The sequence below is a fragment of the Lithobates pipiens genome, unplaced genomic scaffold, assembly GCF_037356315.1.
Source record: "Lithobates pipiens isolate NorthernLeopardFrog02 unplaced genomic scaffold, aLitPip1_a1.2 Scaffold_13, whole genome shotgun sequence".
In the NCBI taxonomy this organism is placed as follows: Eukaryota; Metazoa; Chordata; class Amphibia; order Anura; family Ranidae; genus Lithobates; species Lithobates pipiens.
This window is the reverse complement of record NW_027507718.1, coordinates 221,652,973-221,672,051: the sequence shown is the minus strand read 5'-3', so window position 1 is coordinate 221,672,051 and position 19,079 is coordinate 221,652,973.

The following is a 19,079-nucleotide window of genomic DNA, read 5'->3' as shown; positions in this document are numbered from 1 at the left end:
AAGAATGACAAAGCAGTGGTAGTTGGAACAATCATTAATTCACGACTGGACTACGCAAACTCGCTTTACATAGGATTACCACAATATCAACTTGCGCGATTACAACTGATCCAAAACACGGCGGCAAGGCTGATAACAGGAAAAAAACCCTGGGAATCCATTTCTCCTTCACTGAGGAGCTTACATTGGCTAACCGTAAAAAATCGGATCACGTTCAAGACCCTTTGCCTCACCCACAAATGCGTGCATAGAGAAGCTCCGCAATACCTAATGGAGAAAATAAATCATTACACACCAAACCGCAGTCTTCGATCAGCCAACAAAAACCTCCTCCTCGTGCCCAAAGCCCGGTATAGATCCAAGGGGGATCGGAGATTCGCTGTCCAAGGGCCTCGGCTATGGAATGCTCTACCAATAAACATCCGCCTGGAAGAAAATCACCTGGCTTTTAGGAAAAAACTCAAGACCTTCCTCTTTTAGCAGATGATCAAAGCTCGCCACAGCGCCTAGAGGCGATTCAGTTCGCATTGTGCGCTATATAAGTATTTCATTCATTCATTCATTCATTAATTGAAAAAATAATCGGCCGAATAATCGATTATGAAAATAATCGTTAGTTGCAGCCCTATATATATATATATATATATATATATATATATATATATATATATATATATATATATATACATATATATAGATTATGGGTTTTTCTGAGCTAAGGTGAACATACCAAATGCAAATAATAGAGATTTTAGCCTGACAGCTTCTCCCTGGTACAACTGTGTGTGGACAGGATGCAGTCATTTTCACATGACGCAAGGATTTTAGTGGCAACCAAATTTCTCAACTGTTTCAATAGTAGTTTTGTAATATAAACAAGCAGCTAACTTGTCAGTTTGTTAACGGCCCATGACATTAATAATAATAATGTATTGCTTAACCACCTAAAGAGCACTTTTACTGCTACAGGCGGCTCTCCTGGGCAGAATGGCGCATATATAGTGAGCCCCGTCTGCTGTGATTATTCACAGCAGAAGCCGATCTGTGGGTGCCAGGCAATGGATGTCATCCGGCTCCCGCCAATCGTCACTAGAACACACAGAATGGAGCTCTGCCTATGTAAACAAGGCAGATCTCAGTTCTGACAGGGGGAGTAATTGATTTTAGTGTTCCTGCATAGCCAAGAATAAAAGCCATAATTTTCCTTAGTAAAAGCACTTAAAGCGGAGGTCCACCCTAAAGTGGACCTTCCACTCATCGGAACCCTCCCCCCCTCCGGCGCCACAATTGGCACCTTTCAGGGGGGAGGGGGTGCAGGTACCTGTACAGTACAGGTATCTGCACCCACTTCCGGGATAGCTCTCTGCGGAAAGGGGCGTAGATTACGCCCCTTTCCGAAAGTCCCCCGCTGCCTGCTGGGAAACACACAGATCCCAGAGGCAGCGGGTCCATCCTTATTGCGTAGCGCGACTAGCGCATGCGCAGTAGGGAACCAGGAAATGAAGCCGAAAGGCTCTACTTCCTGATTCCCATACCCAAGATGGCGGCGGCAGCACCCGAGAGACGATCGAGAGATCGGCTTCGGGTGCCGACATCGCGGGCGCGCTGGACAGGTAAGTGTCACTATTTTAAAAGTCAGCAGCTGCAGTATTTGTAGCTGCTGGCTTTTAAAAAAAAAAAAAAACGCGGAGTCCCGGCGGACTCCTGCTTTAACACAGTACACAAAAACACTGGCTAAGCACACATTTAACCCTTTGATCGCCCTTGCTGTTTAACCACTTCCCAACCAGTGTCATTAGTACAGTGATAGTGCATATTTTTTAGCACTGATCACTGTATTAGTGTCAAAGGTGTCAGTGTCAGAATGTCCGCCGCAATATCACAGTCCCGCTATAAGTCGCTGATCGTCATCATTACTAGTATAAAAAAATTAAAAAAATAATTTCCATTAATATATCCCATAGTTTGTAGACGCTATAACGTTTGTGTAAACCAATCAATATACACTTATTGGGATTTTTATTTAAAGGATAGGTTTTAAAGCAGAAAGGATAAAATATATATATATTTTTCAAAATTGTCAGCTTTTTTTGTTTATAGTGCACAAAATAAAAATGCAGTGATGATCAAATACCACCAAAAGAAAGCTCTATATGTGGGAAAAAAAGAACAAAATTTGTATTTGGATACAGCATGACCACACAATTGTTAGTTAAAATAAAGCAGTGCCATATCGTAAAAAATGGCCTGGTCATGAAGGGGGTAAATCTTCCAGAAGTCAAGTGGTTAAGTTGTGTGGTTGGGGCAAGGGCAGATGGCTTCTATCTGAGATATGTAAGAGCAAAACTTTTTATATTACATTTTACCACGGTAAATTATAGGTGTGTCAATTACTGTATTTTTCGGACCATAAGATGCACTTTTTTCCCCCAAAAATATGGGGAAAATGTCTCTGCGTCTTATGATGCGGTCAGGAACCACACTGTCCCCGCCGGCACCGCCCCCCCCACCGCCGTCACCCCCCAAACCCCCAATTACCATAGTGATATTTCACCATTCATCGCAGGCTTATTTGTGTTAAAATAACTATGAATCTGAATCCTATGCATGGTAGGGTGGATGTGATTTACATCAATAAGGCATTAGGTGCAAAGATACCCATATACGTTAGTTGACAGTCTCTTGATAGGGCATTTTTAGGACAAACCAGAAAAATTACCCAGTGTCTATGGAGCAATACGTACAAAGAAGTCCCGAACAAGTGTTCCTTGGGGGCAAAACAACTGAGAATGTTGGAGAACCTAAGTTATCACTATTGTTTATTCAAGACCTGAAAAGGTCTGCTAGGGGGTATCCCCTGCACCCTACATTGCCCTTTAGTTGCATGGAAGTTCCTGTCTAGAGGAGAATGTGTACATGAGATTGATGTATGGTGCATGCAAGTTTGACCATTCTCTAATGTCTAGGGCCAATTAAAAACCCCTGATGTCTTTTTTATAACAGCTGAGTATAGTTCTGTGGTGAAGCAGCTGGCGTTTGGCAGTTGCAGAGGACAAGGGTTAAGGTTACCTTCCTGATAGTGATTAAAGAAAATAAAAACAACATAAAAGGAAAATGCAATAGAAAGGAAACACACACACACAAAAATACACATAACATACTCACTACACAACTAAGCACATATACAGTATAAGCACCTAAGGCTCTAAATCCCTAATAATCAATGTAATTGATATTCCTTCATCGGGTATACAAAAAAAAGGAGCTACGCTAAATATGTGACCACACACTAATTAAACCAAAAGTGGTAAAAGTGCTGCAAATAATATTAAATAGTAACAATAAATTAAATATCAATACAATTAATGAATTATCAATACTGAGTGGTAAAATATATATAGTGATCAAAAAGACATATATCATAAACTTAATATAAACAAGTGACTAAAAGAAAAGTCCACATAGATTAGTGATCACGTGAATTAATGTGATAAACTGATAATAAATTGTCCTTATGAAATTCCGTGATTCTTTAATACTAGTGTAGCACCCAAACTTCCACACAAAATGACATGTGAAGAACCTCCACCACGAAAAACACACTGCCGCTTACCAGAACGAGGTGGTCCCTTACTACAGGGGGCCACACTGCGCAGATGGCTGTAACCCCAGCCCGGGATAATTATGGCACCCAAGAGATTCCTCAGTCTCAATAGAGTGATCCGCAGATGAACCGCCACAACTTAATAGCTGACTGACACCAAAGGAATTTCCCAGCTCCAAAGGGGTAGTCCACAGACTCAGGCATGCGGCAGATTTCCCAAAAAGTAAATGAGAACTTGCATAGCGTAAAAAACCCTTATTAATTTATTAAGTATAAAAGTCAAATGGACACTTACAATAACATGGATAAATTCAGCATAAACGTGTTTCGTCATCAATAGGACGTCGTCACGGGGTACCAAAGTGACAACGTCCTATTGATGACAAAAAACACGTAGGGAGGAGGAGCGACGTACTGACGTCACCGCTATACGATTAGTCCCAGAAGCCACGGGCTGTTAGCGAGGCCGGCCAGCACGCATTTATGCTGAATTTATCCACGTTATTCTAAGTGTCCATTTGACTTTTATACTTAATAAATCTATAAGGGTTTTTTATGCTATGCGAGTTGTCATTTACTTTTTGGGAAATCTGCCGCATGCCTGAGTCTGTGGACTACCCCTTTGGAGCTGGGAAATTCCTTTGGTGTCAGTCAGCTATTAAGTTGTGGCATTTCATCTGCAGATCACTCTATTGAGGCTGAGAAATCTCTTGGGTGCCATCATTATCCTGGGCTGGGGTTACAGCCATCTGCGCAGTGTGGCCCCCTGTAGTAAGGGACCACCTCGTTCTGGTAAGCGGCAGTGTGTTTTTCGTGGTGGAGGTTCTTCACATGTCATTTTGTGTGGAAGTTTGGGTGCTACACTAGTATTAAAGAATCATGGAATTTCATAAGGACAATTTATTATCAGTTTATCACATTAATTCACATGATCACTAATATATGTGGACTTTTCTTTTAGTCACGTGTTTATATTAAGTTTATGATATATGTCTTTTTGATCACTATATAACATATATTTTACCACTCAGTATTGATAATTCATTCATTGTATTTATATTTTATTTATTGTTACTATTTATTATTATTTGCAGCACTTTTACCACTTTTGGTTTAATTAGTGTGTGGTCACATATTTAGCGCAGCTCCTTTTTTTGTATATTTGTGTTGGTGTCGTATAACATCTTGAGCTGCAGCTTAGTACTGTATCAGATAGCGCAGTTTATTTCTACACCCTTCCTTCATCAGGGTCCCGTGTGACCCTGAAATGTTACACCTTACTCATGTTATATGATCACCAAATAAACGTTTTGGACAATTTCTCAAAGATCCTTGGTGTGCTGGAGATATATGCTGTGTACCTTGCCCCCCCCCCCCCAAGCTACTCATCATAAAAAAATGTAAAAATAAAAAATGTAAAAAATAATAATGGCCCTTTAAGTGTGTGCAGGGCGCTGGACACACAGCTGCTCACGTGATTGCAAACAAGAAGCTCTATTGGCTTCCTTTAGAAAGTCCTCGGGGCGCTGAGCTCTGAGCCCTGAACACTACCTATATATCATTGTTCCCTGCTGTGGTGTGTGATTGGAGGATCCTGTGCCTTCACTTCCAGTTTCTCTGACTCATCCAGGCCGGTCCAAAGGTGGAAGACAGGCGACTTGCTGTGAGTATGAGGGGGGGCATCTAATGTAAAGAAGGACTCTGATGGGGACATCTAATGTAAAGGGGGGCTCTGATGGGGATAGCTGATGTAAAGGGGGGCTCTAAAGGGGATAGCTAATGTAAAGGGGGGCTCTGATTGTGACATCTTCTGTAAATGGGGCTCTGATGGGGACAGCTGATGTAAAGGGGGACTCCAATGGGGACATGTAATGTAAAAGAGGGCTCTGGTGGGGAAATCTAATGTAAAAAGCTCTGATGGTGACATCTTCTGTAAAGGAGGGCTCCGATAGTGACATCTAATGTATAGGGGGGCTCCGATGGTGACATCTAATGTAAAGGAGGCTCCGATGATTACATCTGCTGTAAAGGGGGACTTTGATGGGGACATTGAATGTAAAGGGGGGTTCTGATGGGGACATCTAATATAAAGGGGGCTCTGATGGGGACACCTAATGTAAAGGAGGACTCTGATGGTGACATCTGCTGTAAAAGGGGGCTCTGATGGTGACATCTAATGTAAAGGGGGCGCTGATGGTGACCTGCTGTAAAGGGGGCTCTAACAGAGACATCCAATGTAAAGGAGGACTCTGATGGGGATATCGAATGTAAAGGAGGGCTCTGATGGGGGCATCTAATGTAAAGGGGGATTCTGATGGGGCTAGCCAATGTAAAGAAGGACTCTAATGGTGACATCTAATGTAAAGGAGGACTCTGATGGGGACATCTGATGTGAAGGGGGACTCTGATGGGGACATCTGATGTAAATGAGGACTCTGATGGGGATACCTGATGTAAATTAGGACTCTGATGGGAACACCTGATGTAAATAGGGACTCTGATTGGGACACCTGATGTAAAGGGGGGGGGGCCTGCTGTAAAGGGGGACTCTGATTAAGACACATGATGTAAAGGGGAACTCTGATGGGGAAATCTGATGCAAAGGAGGACTCTGATGAGACATCTAATGTAAAGGAGGACTCTAATGGGACATCTAATGTAAAGGGGGACTCTGATGGGGACATCTCATGTACAGGGGGGCTCTGATGTTGACACCTAATGTAAAGGTGAGCTCTACTGTTGACATCTAATGTAAAGGGGTACTCTGATGTTGACATCTAATGTAAAGGAGGACTCTGATGGGGACACCCGATGTAAAGTAGGACTCTGATGGGGACATTTGATGTAAAGGGGGACTCTGATGGGGACATCTGATGTAAAGGGGGACTCTGATGGGGACATCAGATGTAAAGGTGGCCTCTGATGGGGACATCTGATGTAAAGGAGGATTCTGATAGGGGCACCTGATGTAAAGAGGGACTCTGATGAGGACACTTGATTTATAGGTCGATTCTGATCGGGACATCTGTTGTAAAGAGGGACTCTAATTGTGACATCTGATGTAAAGGGGGACTCTGATGGGGACATCTGATGTAAAGGTGGACTCTGATGGGGACATCAGATGTAAAGGTGGCCTCTGATGGGGACATCTGATGTAAAGGAGGACTCTGATGGGGACACATGATGTAAAGAGGGACTCTGATGAGGACACTTGATTTATAGGGGATTCTGATCGGGACACCTGTTGTAAAGAGGGACTCTAATTGTGACATCTGATGTAAAGGGGGACTCTGATGGGGACATCTGATGTAAAGGTGGACTCTGATGGGGACATCTGATGTAAAGGTGGACTCTGATGGGGACATCTGATGTAAAGGTGGACTCTGATGGGGACATCTGATGTAAAGGTGGACTCTGATGGGGACATCTGATGTAAAGATGGACTCTGATGGGGACACCTGATGTAAAGATGGACTCTGATGAGGACACCTGATGTAAAGAGAGACTCTGATGAGGACACCTGATGTAAAGAGGGACTCTGATGAGGACACCTGATGTAAAGAGGGACTCTGATTGGGACAGCTAATGTAAAGGGGGACTCTGATGGTGACATCTAATGTAAAAGAGGACTCTGATTGGACATCTAATGTAAAGGGGGACTCTGATGGGGACATCTAATGGGGTGCTCAGATGGTGACATCTAATGTAAAGGAGGACTCTAATGATGGCATCTAATGTAAAGATGGCTCTCATGGTGGCATCTAATGTAAAGTGGGACTCTGATGGTGACATCTAATGTAAAGAAGGACTCTGATGGTGACATCTAATGTAAAAGAGGACTCAGATGGGGAGACCTGATGTAAAGGAGGACTCTGATGGAGACACCTGATGTAAAGGGGGACTCTGATGGGGACATCCGATGTAAAAGTTGACTCTGATCGGGACATCTGATGTAAATTAGGACTCTGATGGGGACACCTGATGTAAAGAGGGACTCTGATGAGGACAATTGACTTATAGGAGGATGCTGATGAGGACACCTGTTGTGAAGAGGGACTCTGATTGGGACACCTGATGTAAAGGGGGGCACCTGCTGTAAAGGGGGACTCTGATTGGGACATCTGAAGTAAAAGGGGGCTCTGATGAGGACACCTTATGTTAAGTGGTTTTATTTTTTTTTACTTGAAATGTGGATGTGATTAGCCTACTGTGACAGGCACAGCAAGCCTGCATATGATGGGCACATTGAGGCTGCAATTGATTGGCACAGTGAGGCTGAAATTGATTGGCACAGTGAGGCTGCAATTGATGACACAGTGAGGCTGAAATTGATTGGCACAGTGAGGCTGCATATGATGTTCACAGTTTTATCTAGCAGTAATGATACATATTCACTTGATAAATGGCTATTTACAGTCCCGCATTATGAACAATTTAACTTTTCAGTTTGTTTGTGCCCCTCCCCCCCAAATTTTGAGCAGCAGCTGCCACTGCTCTGCCAACTCCTGTACTATGTCTGTAGTCTTTGATCATCTCCTGTACTATGTCGGCAGTCTCTGACCATCTCCTGTACTATGTCGGCAGTCTCTGACCATCTCCTGTACTATGTCTGCAGTCTCTGACCATCTCCTGTCCCTATGTTTGCAGTCTTTGACCATCTCCTGTACTATGCAGTCTCTGACCAGTCTCTATGTCTGCTGTTTCTGCTTCAGCTCCCAGGCTGGAGTAAGATGTTACGGGACTGCATAGCCCAGCATGATTTTTTTCTATAGACGTACAACAGGTTCCAACAATCTACATATCCCAGCCTGCTCCCCCTCCTCCTCAGGGGGTGTGCACCCAGTGGCGGAATTATCAGGGTCGCAACAGTCGCAGTTGCGACTGGGCCCTGGAATTCCATCACTGTCGGGGGGCCCCGGCGTGGTTGCTTTTCACAGGGCTGTGAGTGGAGAGCGTGTCTCATGTAAACAGCAGCACAGAGACACCGGCACTCCGGAGTGAAGTTTCATTTTCCCTTGTCCGCTCGCAAAACACACAGCTGATCCTGCTCCCCCTTCGGCCCCCCCTCCCCTCCTCTCCTCTCCTCTCCTCTCCTGTGTTCTCCGCGGGAAATGTGAGCTTGTTAGCTTCACACCTGAATGCCCGCGGAGAACACAGGAGAGGAGGGGAGGGGGGGCCGAAGGGGGAGCAGGATCAGCTGTGTGTTTTGCGAGCGGACAAGGGAAAATGAAACTTCACTCCGGAGTGCCGGTGTCTCTGTGCTGCTGTTTACATGAGACACGCTCTCCACTCACAGCCGTGCTGACCCCTCTCCAGTGTGTAGACTCGGGAAGATCCCGCCGCCCATCAACATCCATAGAGCTGCTGATCGCTGCCTCCCCCCAGGTGCGTGGGGGGGGGGGGGGGTGTACAGAGATCTGCTGGGGGCCAAGGTGCACAGCAGAGTCCAGCAAGGTACAGCGAAACCTCTTTAAGGGGGGTGACTGTCTAGGGACCCTAAAGTAAGGGGGGCTCTCTGGGGACCCTAAAGTAAGGTGGGGTATCTGGGGATCCTGATGTCCAGTACCACCGCCACCCCTCCTCCAGTGCCACCCCTCCTCCAGTACCACCACCACCACAACCACCGTGCTACCCACCTTCAGTACCACCGCCACCCCTCCTCCAGTACCACCACCACCCACCTTCAGTACCACCGCCACCCCTCCTCCAGTACCACCACCACCCACCTTCAGTACCACCGCCACCCCTCCTCCAGTACCACCACCACCCACCTTCAGTACCACCGCCACCCACCTCCAGGACCACCGCCACCCCCTCTCCAGTACCACCACCATGCCACCCCCTCTCCAGTACCACCACCATGCCACCCACCTCCACTACCACCGCCACCCCTCTCCAGGACCACCATGCCTCTCCAGTACCACCACCCACCCTCTAGTACCACCACCGCCACCCACCTCCAGTACCACCGCCACCCCTCTCCAGGACCACTATGCCTCTCCAGTACCACCACCCACCCTCTAGTACCACCACCGCCACCCCTCTCCAGGACTACCATGCTGCTCCAGTACCATCGCCACCCTCCTCCAGTACCACCACCACCCACCTCCAGTACCACCGCCACCCACCTCCAGTACCACCATCCCCCTCCAGTACCACCGCCACCCCTCTCCAGGACCGCCATCCCTCTCCAGTACCACCACCCCCCCTTCAGTACCACCACTGCCACCCACCTCCAGTACCACCACCACCCACCTTCAGTACCACCGCCACCCACCTCTAGTACCACCACCACCGCTCTCCAGGACCACCATCCCCCTCCAGGACCACCACCGCCACCCACCTCCAGTACCACCGCCACCCCTCTCCAGGACCACCATCCCCCTCCAGTACCACCACCACCCCTCTCCGGGACCACTATCCCCCTCCAGTACCACCAATGCCACCCCTCTCCAGGACCACCATCCCCCTCCAGGACCATCACTGCCACTCCCCTCCAGGACCACCACCGCCACCCACCTCCAGTACCACCATCCCCCTCCAGTACCACCACCGCCACCCACCTCCAGTACCACCACCCCTCTCCAGGACCACCACTGCACTGGTGACACAGGTTCCACTGGGGACACAGGCTGCACAGAAATGTTTTACTTTGTTGTACAGTGGAAAAAAAATATAGTATCAAAATCATGCTTTTCGGGGGGGGGGGGGGGCCCTTCCTGATTTCTTGCACCGGGGCCCTGAGGTTTCTAGTTACGCCTCTGTGTGCACCCCACACTCATCTCCCAGCAAGGGTGGTGGGGCCCCTCCCTCCGGACAAGGGTGGGCCAGTCGGACCTGTGGGGAAAGGGGAGAGGGCAGTGGGAGATGAGTGAGGGGGCACAAGCACCCCTGAGGAGGAGGGAAGCAGGCTGGGGTATGTAGAGATTGCTGGGACCTGTAATATCGCCATAGAACAAAGCATGCTGGGATATGTAGTCCCATAGAATCCTATTCCAGGCTGGGAGCTGTAGCCCCATTACTTACACATTGCATGCTGGGAGTTGTAGTTCCCCAGAACCTGAGCAGCGGCGGCAGGTTCCCCGAACACACAGACATGCCGTGACTCGACTGCAGTATGGACAATGGCTCCTCCATCTAGGACAAAGGATTTTGAATTGCCACTTATCAGGCTCCTCTACACCCACTCTTCTACCACCAAGAATGGCAATGCCTTTTCCAGGCTCTGCTACCTCACCTACCACCAAGAGGGGGTGCTATGGGGTGAGTGTGGGCAGTGGAGCTTCCCTCCCAATTTTCATCTGCCCTCACTCCCCCACGCCCAGGGCACTAGTGCTTCCCTCAGGCCCTACTTACACGCACTCATCTACCCCCAAGGGTGGCAATGCCTCTTATCAGGCTCTTCTACCCCCACTCACCTACCACGAAGTTTGGGGCTCCAATTGCCTGCCCTCCCCCACACCCAGGGTGGGGTTGCTTACCCCATTGTGGTGATTACTGACATTTATAGGTAAAGTTGATCCAGGGAAAATCCGATTGCCTCTTGGGGGAGCAGGAAGGATTTTTTTCCCCAGCTGTAGCACATTGGATCATGCTATGCTGGGGTTTTTCACCTTCCTCTGGATCGATTGCCTCTCCCCAGAACCCAATACCTGCATTCATCTACCACCAAGGGTGGCAATGCTCCTCATCAGGCTCTGCTACAACAACTCATCTATCATCAAGAGTTGCAATGCCTTTTCCAGGCTCTGCTACCTTACTTACCACCAAGAGGGGGTGCTGCCACCCTGAGTATGGGGTAAGTGTTGGCAGTGGAGCTTCCCCCCAAGTCTCATCTGCTCTCACTCTCCAACACCCAGCGTACTGGTGCTTCCTTCAGGCCCCACCAAACTGCACTTGTCTATCATCAAGGGTGGCAATGCCTCTTTTAAGGCTCTGCTACAAGCACTCATTTACCACAAAGGGTGGCAATGAATCTTATCAGGCTCTGCTACACACACTCATCTATCACCAAGAGTGGCAATGTCTTTTCCAGGCTCTGCTACCTCATCTACCACCAAGAGAGAGTGCTGCCACCCTGGGTATTAGGTGAGTGTGGGCAGTGGAGCTTCCCCCAAAGTTTCAACTGCTCTCACTCCCCAACACCCAGCTTACTGGTGCTTCCTTCAGGCCCAACCAAACTGCACTCATCTGCCAAGGCAGGGCAATGCCTCTTATCAGGCTTCACTAAACACACTCATCTATTACCAAGAGTAGAAATACCTTTTCCAGGCTCTGCTACTTCACCTACCACCAAGAAGGGGTGCTACCACCCTGGGTATGGGGCAAGGGTGGGCAGCGGAGCTTTCCCCCAAGTTTCATCACAAGTAGTAGAATGGCAATGGATCTTGCTTTGTGCACCGCTGTTTTTTTTATTTTTTGCTAAACAAATAAAAAAAGACCAAAAATTTTGATGAAAAAAAAAAAGTTTTTCTTTGCTTTGTAAATTTTGTAAATAAGTACGTTTTCTCCTTCACTGATGAGGAAGCACAAATATGCAGGACTGCTGGGCAGGCTTTATGGGAACTGATAGGCAGCAATGATGGGTACTGATAGGTGGCACTGATGGGCAGCCTTTATGGGCACTGATAAGCAGCAATGGTGGCCACTGATAGGTGACACTGATGGGCAGCCTTTATGGGCACTGATAGGCAGCAATGATGGGTACTGATAGGCAGCCTTTATGGGCACTGATAGGCAGCACTGATGGGCACTGATAAGCAGCAATGATGGGCACTGATAGGAAGCAATGATGGGCAGCCTTTATGGGCACTGATAGGCGGCAATGATGGGCACTGATGGGCAGCCTTTATGGGCACTGATGGGCATTGATAGGTGGCACTGATGGGCACTGATAGGCGACACTGATCGGCAGCCTTTATGGATACTGATAGGCAGCAATGATGGGCACTAATGGTCAGCCTTTATAAGCACTGATGGGCAGCAATGATGGCCACTCATAGGTGGCACTGATGGGCAGCCTTTATGTGCAATCATAGGAAGCACTGATAGGTGGCAGAGATGGGCACTAATAGGCAGCACTGGTGTGCACTGATAGAGGGCACTAATAGGCTGTGATGGGCACTGATAGGTGGCACTGACAGGCATCAATGATGCCCACTGATTGGAATCACTGGTAGACATTGCTGCTGGGGCTGCACTGATAATCACTGCACTGATTATCAGTGCAGATCCCCCCAGTAAGGAGAGACGCTTATGGGCTCTCCTCTACTCGCCCCTGTCAGCACGAGTAGAGGAATGCCAATAACTGGCCACAGCTGATCACATGGTAAAGAGCCTACGTCATAGGCTCTCTACCGTGATTGGAGAGGCAATTTGTCGGAGCCAAGCGGCCTCGTTCTGAAGGAAGTCATATGATGTCCAGTCAGAATGGGAGGGCCACCGCTCGGCTTTCATTTTGCTGACAGGATGTAGTTAAGGAGGAACTCTGGTGTAAGGAGTGAATGCTGAAGACTCTGATTTAAAGGGGGACTCTGATGTAAGGAGGAAATGCTGGGGGACTCTGATATAAAGGGGAATTCTGATGCAACATTAGGACAAGAAATGTCAGAATGGTTGTCACTGGGACAGGAGAGCACAGACAGCAATAAAAACATTGTCCAGGGAGTGATCCCTCTCTTGTCCTCTCCAAACCAATAAAGATTTCCCAGAACTTCCTAACTGAGCCGAACGTTTCAGACAATCCTATGCACCTTCCCAGCTCTCTTTTTGTAAACGGGGGGGGGGGGGGGGGGGTGAGTAATGCACATCAAAGATGCAGCCAATGGTGACACATTTGCTTCCCATAGATACAGTGAAGGAGTGAGTGTTGTCACCCTAGGACAGGAAGTGCATTACTGGCAGGATCACCCAGTGAAAATGAAAAGAAAAAGGAAATGAATGCAGCCCTCAGTCTAGGGACTAGTAACCTGCAATTTGACATTTGTAGTCTCAGATACGTGTTCAGCGATCTTCCATGGGGTGTGCGGTGTCGGGTTGTCAATTACGGAGACACATCTCCCTTTTTGGATTCAGGCGCTTTATTGTCGGGATACAATCAGCGATCGTACAGCGACATTCAGGTATAGAGAACACCCACATCTATTATACATTTCATTCTTTTCTTTTCTTTTTATAAGCTCTTTTTTATGCAAAAATGTTTTCAGCTAGGCTCCATTCACACTAATGCATTTTTTCATGCTTTTTACTTTTTGCAGAAATGCAGGACATTATTTTTAACATGGATTCCTATGGAACACGTTAACATCAATGCAAAGGCAGAATAAATAAATAACCCATACCTTAATTTTTTTTTTTTTAAAAGGGTCATTATTTTCTTAATAATAATAAACACCCAAACGTGCCAAAATCACCCATAAAAACGCTCAAAGTCACTGCGCTTAGGTGTGAGGGCTGGTTCACACCACAAAAATGCACTCCAGATCCGTACCCTTGCATTTCTGCATGCACATTTTTGGCATGCTCTGGTGCTTTTTTAATGTGCTTCTGGATGCATTCCAGATGTTTTTTTTCTCACTGAACTGGGGGTCCGGTACGTTTTCGATGCGTTCCAGGGCATTCCAGTGCATTTTTGATGCATTTTACCAAGTTTCAGGGCAGTCCAGTGAAGGAAAAATGCATCAAGTTCTACTTTTTTTCTAGAACTGGAAAGCCCCAGAACTAACCTACTTTCCATGCGTTTTTGACGTAGATTAAAAAATGCTTAACTGCATGTGGTGTGAACTGTCTAACTGTGGTGTATGTGGTGTGAACTAAATGCAGCCTTAGACTTTAGCAATGTACAACATGATAAAAAATAACATGTCAATAAGAGTGCGAAAAAGAAAATCGCATTTGTATAAAAGTAATGTTCCTGCAGAAAGTTGGCGATGGGGTGACGGAGTTCCACACCACATAATACAAAGTGCCAGATCAGGGGAGGGCTGGGCCAGGGGGCAGGGATGCAATTGCCCCCTGGGCTGCTCTGATATGCGGTGGCAAAGGCTGCTGTGTCGTCAGCTCAAAACTGCAACATGCACAGTTCTTGAGCTGGCCGAGTCCAGTACTGTGAGCCAGCGATGTTTTCATGTCAGGGCTGACAGTCTGTGTTACACAGCACAGCCCCGCCCAGCCCCTCCCTACTCCACACCATTGGCTGGAAGAGGCTGGACCTGCTCTCTGCTCAATCTGAGCAGTTGGCTGGAATCCAGTGAGGCTCCTGGGAGGCTGGGACCATCCAAGTAAGTGAGCTCCTCCTCTCTCCTCCTCTCTGCAGCCAAAGAGTTTTTTTCTAGCAGCCTGTGCCAGTACCTTGCCCTCCTAGGGCTAGGTGGTATGATGTGGGCTCTCACTGACATGCTGCAGTTTGGCTGCAGTGCTGGTGTACTGGCAGTCATCCTGCATGTTGCCCCTGGGACATAGAGGATGCACATTTTTACTGCATGTTCTGAAAGTGCACAAAACGTCCTGTATGCTGCATGTTTGGTGCACTTTCAGAACATGCAGCAACAATGAGTAACCTAAAAGAAGTCTGAGGGGGTGTGACACCCGCCAGTACACCCGCACTGCAGCCAAACCGCAGCACACCAGTGTGAGCCTAAATGCTTGTATTCACTTGCAGCAGCCACTCCTCTGAAAAGTGATCCATGCTCAGGTCACTTTTCAGAGGCATTTGACAGGCAGTGAATAGTTGATATCACATTTCATCCCTGCCTGCTTTAACCCCCCTAAATGCCAATCCCTGCAGGTAATGACACAGTTCACTTTGAACTCCGTCTTATTTCCATTACTCTCTTTAGGTATTAGATGTGGTCTCACCTTTTTGTTTGCACATCTAATACCAAAGGGTACTTTCACACTGGGGCGATGTGGGCGGTAGTGGTACAGCGCTGCTCGTTTTAGTGGTGCTTTACCATTGTTTTAGTGGCGCTAGCGGGGGACTTTTAACCCCCACTAGTGGCCAAAGAAAGTGTTAAAAACGGCCGTGTTGCATTCATTTCAGTGGGCTGGGCACCTCTCCCAAACCGCCCCAATAATGCTGCTTGCTGGACTTTTCAGAATGTCCTTCAAGTGCATCGCCCCAGTGGGAAACCTGGGGTGGCATAAGAAGTGCTTTACAGGTGCTATTTTTTAGCACTAAAACGCCTGTACAGCGCCTTCAGTGTTAAAGGACCCTAAAGAGAGTTCTGGAAATAAGGTGAAGTTCAAAGTGAATTTCTACACCTAAGTGGAGCCCCCCTTTCAGAAGATTTGAGGATATTATTAAACCCAGAGACTGGTGGACTTAGGCCACAATAGACAGATTGAAATTCTGCCGGTTCAGCAGACATTTCAATCTATCTCTGTGCAGACTGGTTGTACAGAATTTGACTCCATCAACTGACAGTACAACCAGCGTGTCTTTATGATTTTTAGCGATCAGTGCTGGCTGCTATAGCTGCCAGCAGTGATCACTGTATTCTGATGGCTTGGAAACTTTCACCTCAGAGCACACACTGACACACGGCTCTTACGGAAGCTTGGTAATTCAAGTTCTGGGCTTCCCTAACATTACAGCCCTGTGGGGCTGTGACCAAGTCTGGGCAAGAGCTGGGATATGACATTACTTACCTCATATCCCTGCCACTCCTAAACCTGCTCCACTGCAGCATCAGGCCCACAATGCCCTTAATCTGACCGGTGCTCCGGCATGCGCCTGCATGTGCATTTCTTACTATCCGCAATTGAGACAGGAGGAACCTGCACCCTGGTGAATCTGGTGTTTATGCCGGGGAGACAGCAGGACTTGCGTGTTTAGCCTGCTGCGCTCACTGTGACTCTCAGCTACTCTGCTTGCTTGGCTTGCCTAGTGGTGTGGTGCTCACTCACCAAAGAAGTTCCGTACTCCACAGGTAGTGCTTAGTGTGGTGGCAGTGACAGTACAGTCTTTAGTCTTCATCTTCCTGCAGTCTCATTGGTCTGTGTACTGGGTGTGGGGAAGGGACAAGCTCTTTTTCTCAGTCTCTCTGGGGGCAATCATGCAGTCTCTTTCTGAGAGACTGCTCCATTCTCTGAGAGACTGCTCCACTTCACACTGCCTGTACAGAGACTGACTGCTTCACAGTGCCTGCACAGAAAGTGACTGCTCTCTCTGTGGAGGCAGTGTGAAGCGGGGTCTCTCTCTGTGGAGGCAGTGTGAAGCGGGGTCTCTCTCTGTGCAGGCAGTGTGAAGCGGTCTCTCTGTGGAGGCAGTGTGAAGCGGGGTCTCTCTCTGTGCAGGCAGTGTGAAACGGTCTCTCTCTGTGGAGGCAGTGTGAAGCAGTCTCTCTCTCTCTGTGCAGGCAGTGTCAAGCAGTCTCTCTCTCTCTTTGGGGCAATGTGGAGCAGTCTCCCTCTCTCTCTGTACGGGGAATGTGGTGTAGATGGGTGGTGAGCTGATTCAGTGGTTGAATGGGCCACTTGACTGGACTTGCCCCCCAGGCCTAAGGCTGCCAGCCCTCCCCTGTGCCAGATGCTCATTAACAATCATGGATTATGCTTTGGACACAAAAACACTAGATTTTTTTTCTCAGACCTTCAGTGATCCTCTACTGCGGACGTCGGTGTAAGGCTGGATTCACATCTATGCATTTTTTGTGCTTTTTGCATTTTGCAGATTTTCACTACAGAACGTGTTCCATAGAAAACCATGTTAAATGGACTGCAGTGCAAATCTGCAAAATGCAAAAAGCACTAAAACTGCATAGGTGTGAATCCAGCCTAACATTGCTGCATGTGCCAAGGGGTGTCTGTGGTTATTTCAGAGGTAACACAATGTCATGATGAACTCTTATAATGTCACCAGAGAACAGGATGACGCTTCGCAGAGCTGGCTCCCCTCATCTGGCAGCTCACCATGTAAACTATGCCATGCTCCTCCCTCCCAAAACATTGTATCCATCTTTGTGAACAGCCAGAGACTGAGGACACTTCCCAACCAGATCCTCTGAGGAAGCCAATGTCATAGCACAGGTACCAGCATTCCTGTTTATTCCTCATGGTGGAGGGAGGAGGCCTGTGTGTGCCGATTGTAGGACTATGCCAGGCATTGCAACTTCCTCAAGGTCTCAACATCTTCATAGCCTGCAGCTGCTTCCTTCAGCCATTACAGTATAGCTAAAGGCAAAGCGTTTTTTTTTTTGTGTTGGACGGAGTGGAGAGGGATTAGACCCCCTATCAGGTTTTATTGCAGTCTGTGTCCCCGTTAGAAAGACTCACTCTCTCTGTTTGTCCTGTTGACCATTATCATTGAAAGTCCCAAAGTAATAGAGAGGAAATCTTCCAATGGGGACCAGTGGCGACACATCCAATAGGGGGCGCATGGGCACTGCTCCCCCTATCCATGTGTCCGGCCCCCTAAACTACATACAGGGTGCCAGGCTCATGGATTCCAATGGGAGGGGATGTTTTTTTGTTAAGCATGTGATTAGAGCCAAAGGCTTTAATAGGCTTCGAAAAAAGATGGGCTCTTCCTGGTATTAATTTCCCTACACTTCACAAATATTTCATGCCTACTGAGATTTCAAAGACTTTCCCGAGTCTACAAACCTCACAACCTTATTGTCTCTTTTTTCTGAGGCTCACCAGAGAAGTAGACTTTTGTGTTTTCTGCAGTGAGACTTCCATATTACATTATCTTCTTTCGTGGTCTCAGTTACTTGGTACTGGTCAATGAGGGCCAGTCGATTTTATGGGCCATTAACCTTTAGCACCCCCTCAGCCTTTTTGTGATGAACGTGGTATCCCCCCCTGCTATTCTCACAAAAATTTCAATGGAGCTGTGAATGTTGGGGCTTCATTGGACCCTACCTGATTGTGTTGTCTTTTCACCTTCTTTTAAGCCAGTTTTACAACTGCTGTGGTTAGTTATACTTTATACAGTTGCAATAAAAAGTACGTGAACCCTTTTGGAATGATATGGATTTCTGCACAAATTGGTCATAAAATGTAATCTGATCTTCATCTAAGTCACAACAATAGACAATCACAGTCTGCTTAAACTAATAACACACAAATAATTAAATGTTACCATGTTTTTATTGAACACACCATGTAAACATTCACAGTGCAGGTGGAAAAAGTATGTGAATCCTTGGATTTAATCACTGGTTGAACTTCCTTTGACAGCAATAACTTCAACCAAATGTTTCCTGTAGTTGCAGATCAGACGTGCACAACGGTCAGGAGTAATTCTTGACCATTCCTCTTTACAGAAATGTTTCAGTTCAGCAATATTATTGGGATGTCTGGTGTGAATCGCTTTCTTGAGGTCATGCCACAGCATCTCAATCGGGTTGAGGTCAGGACTCTGACTGGGCCACTCCAGAAGGCATATTTTCTTCTATTTAAAGTGGTTGTAACCTGCAAGGCAAAGGCATAATGAGCTAGTATGCATAGCATAGCTCATTATGAATAACTT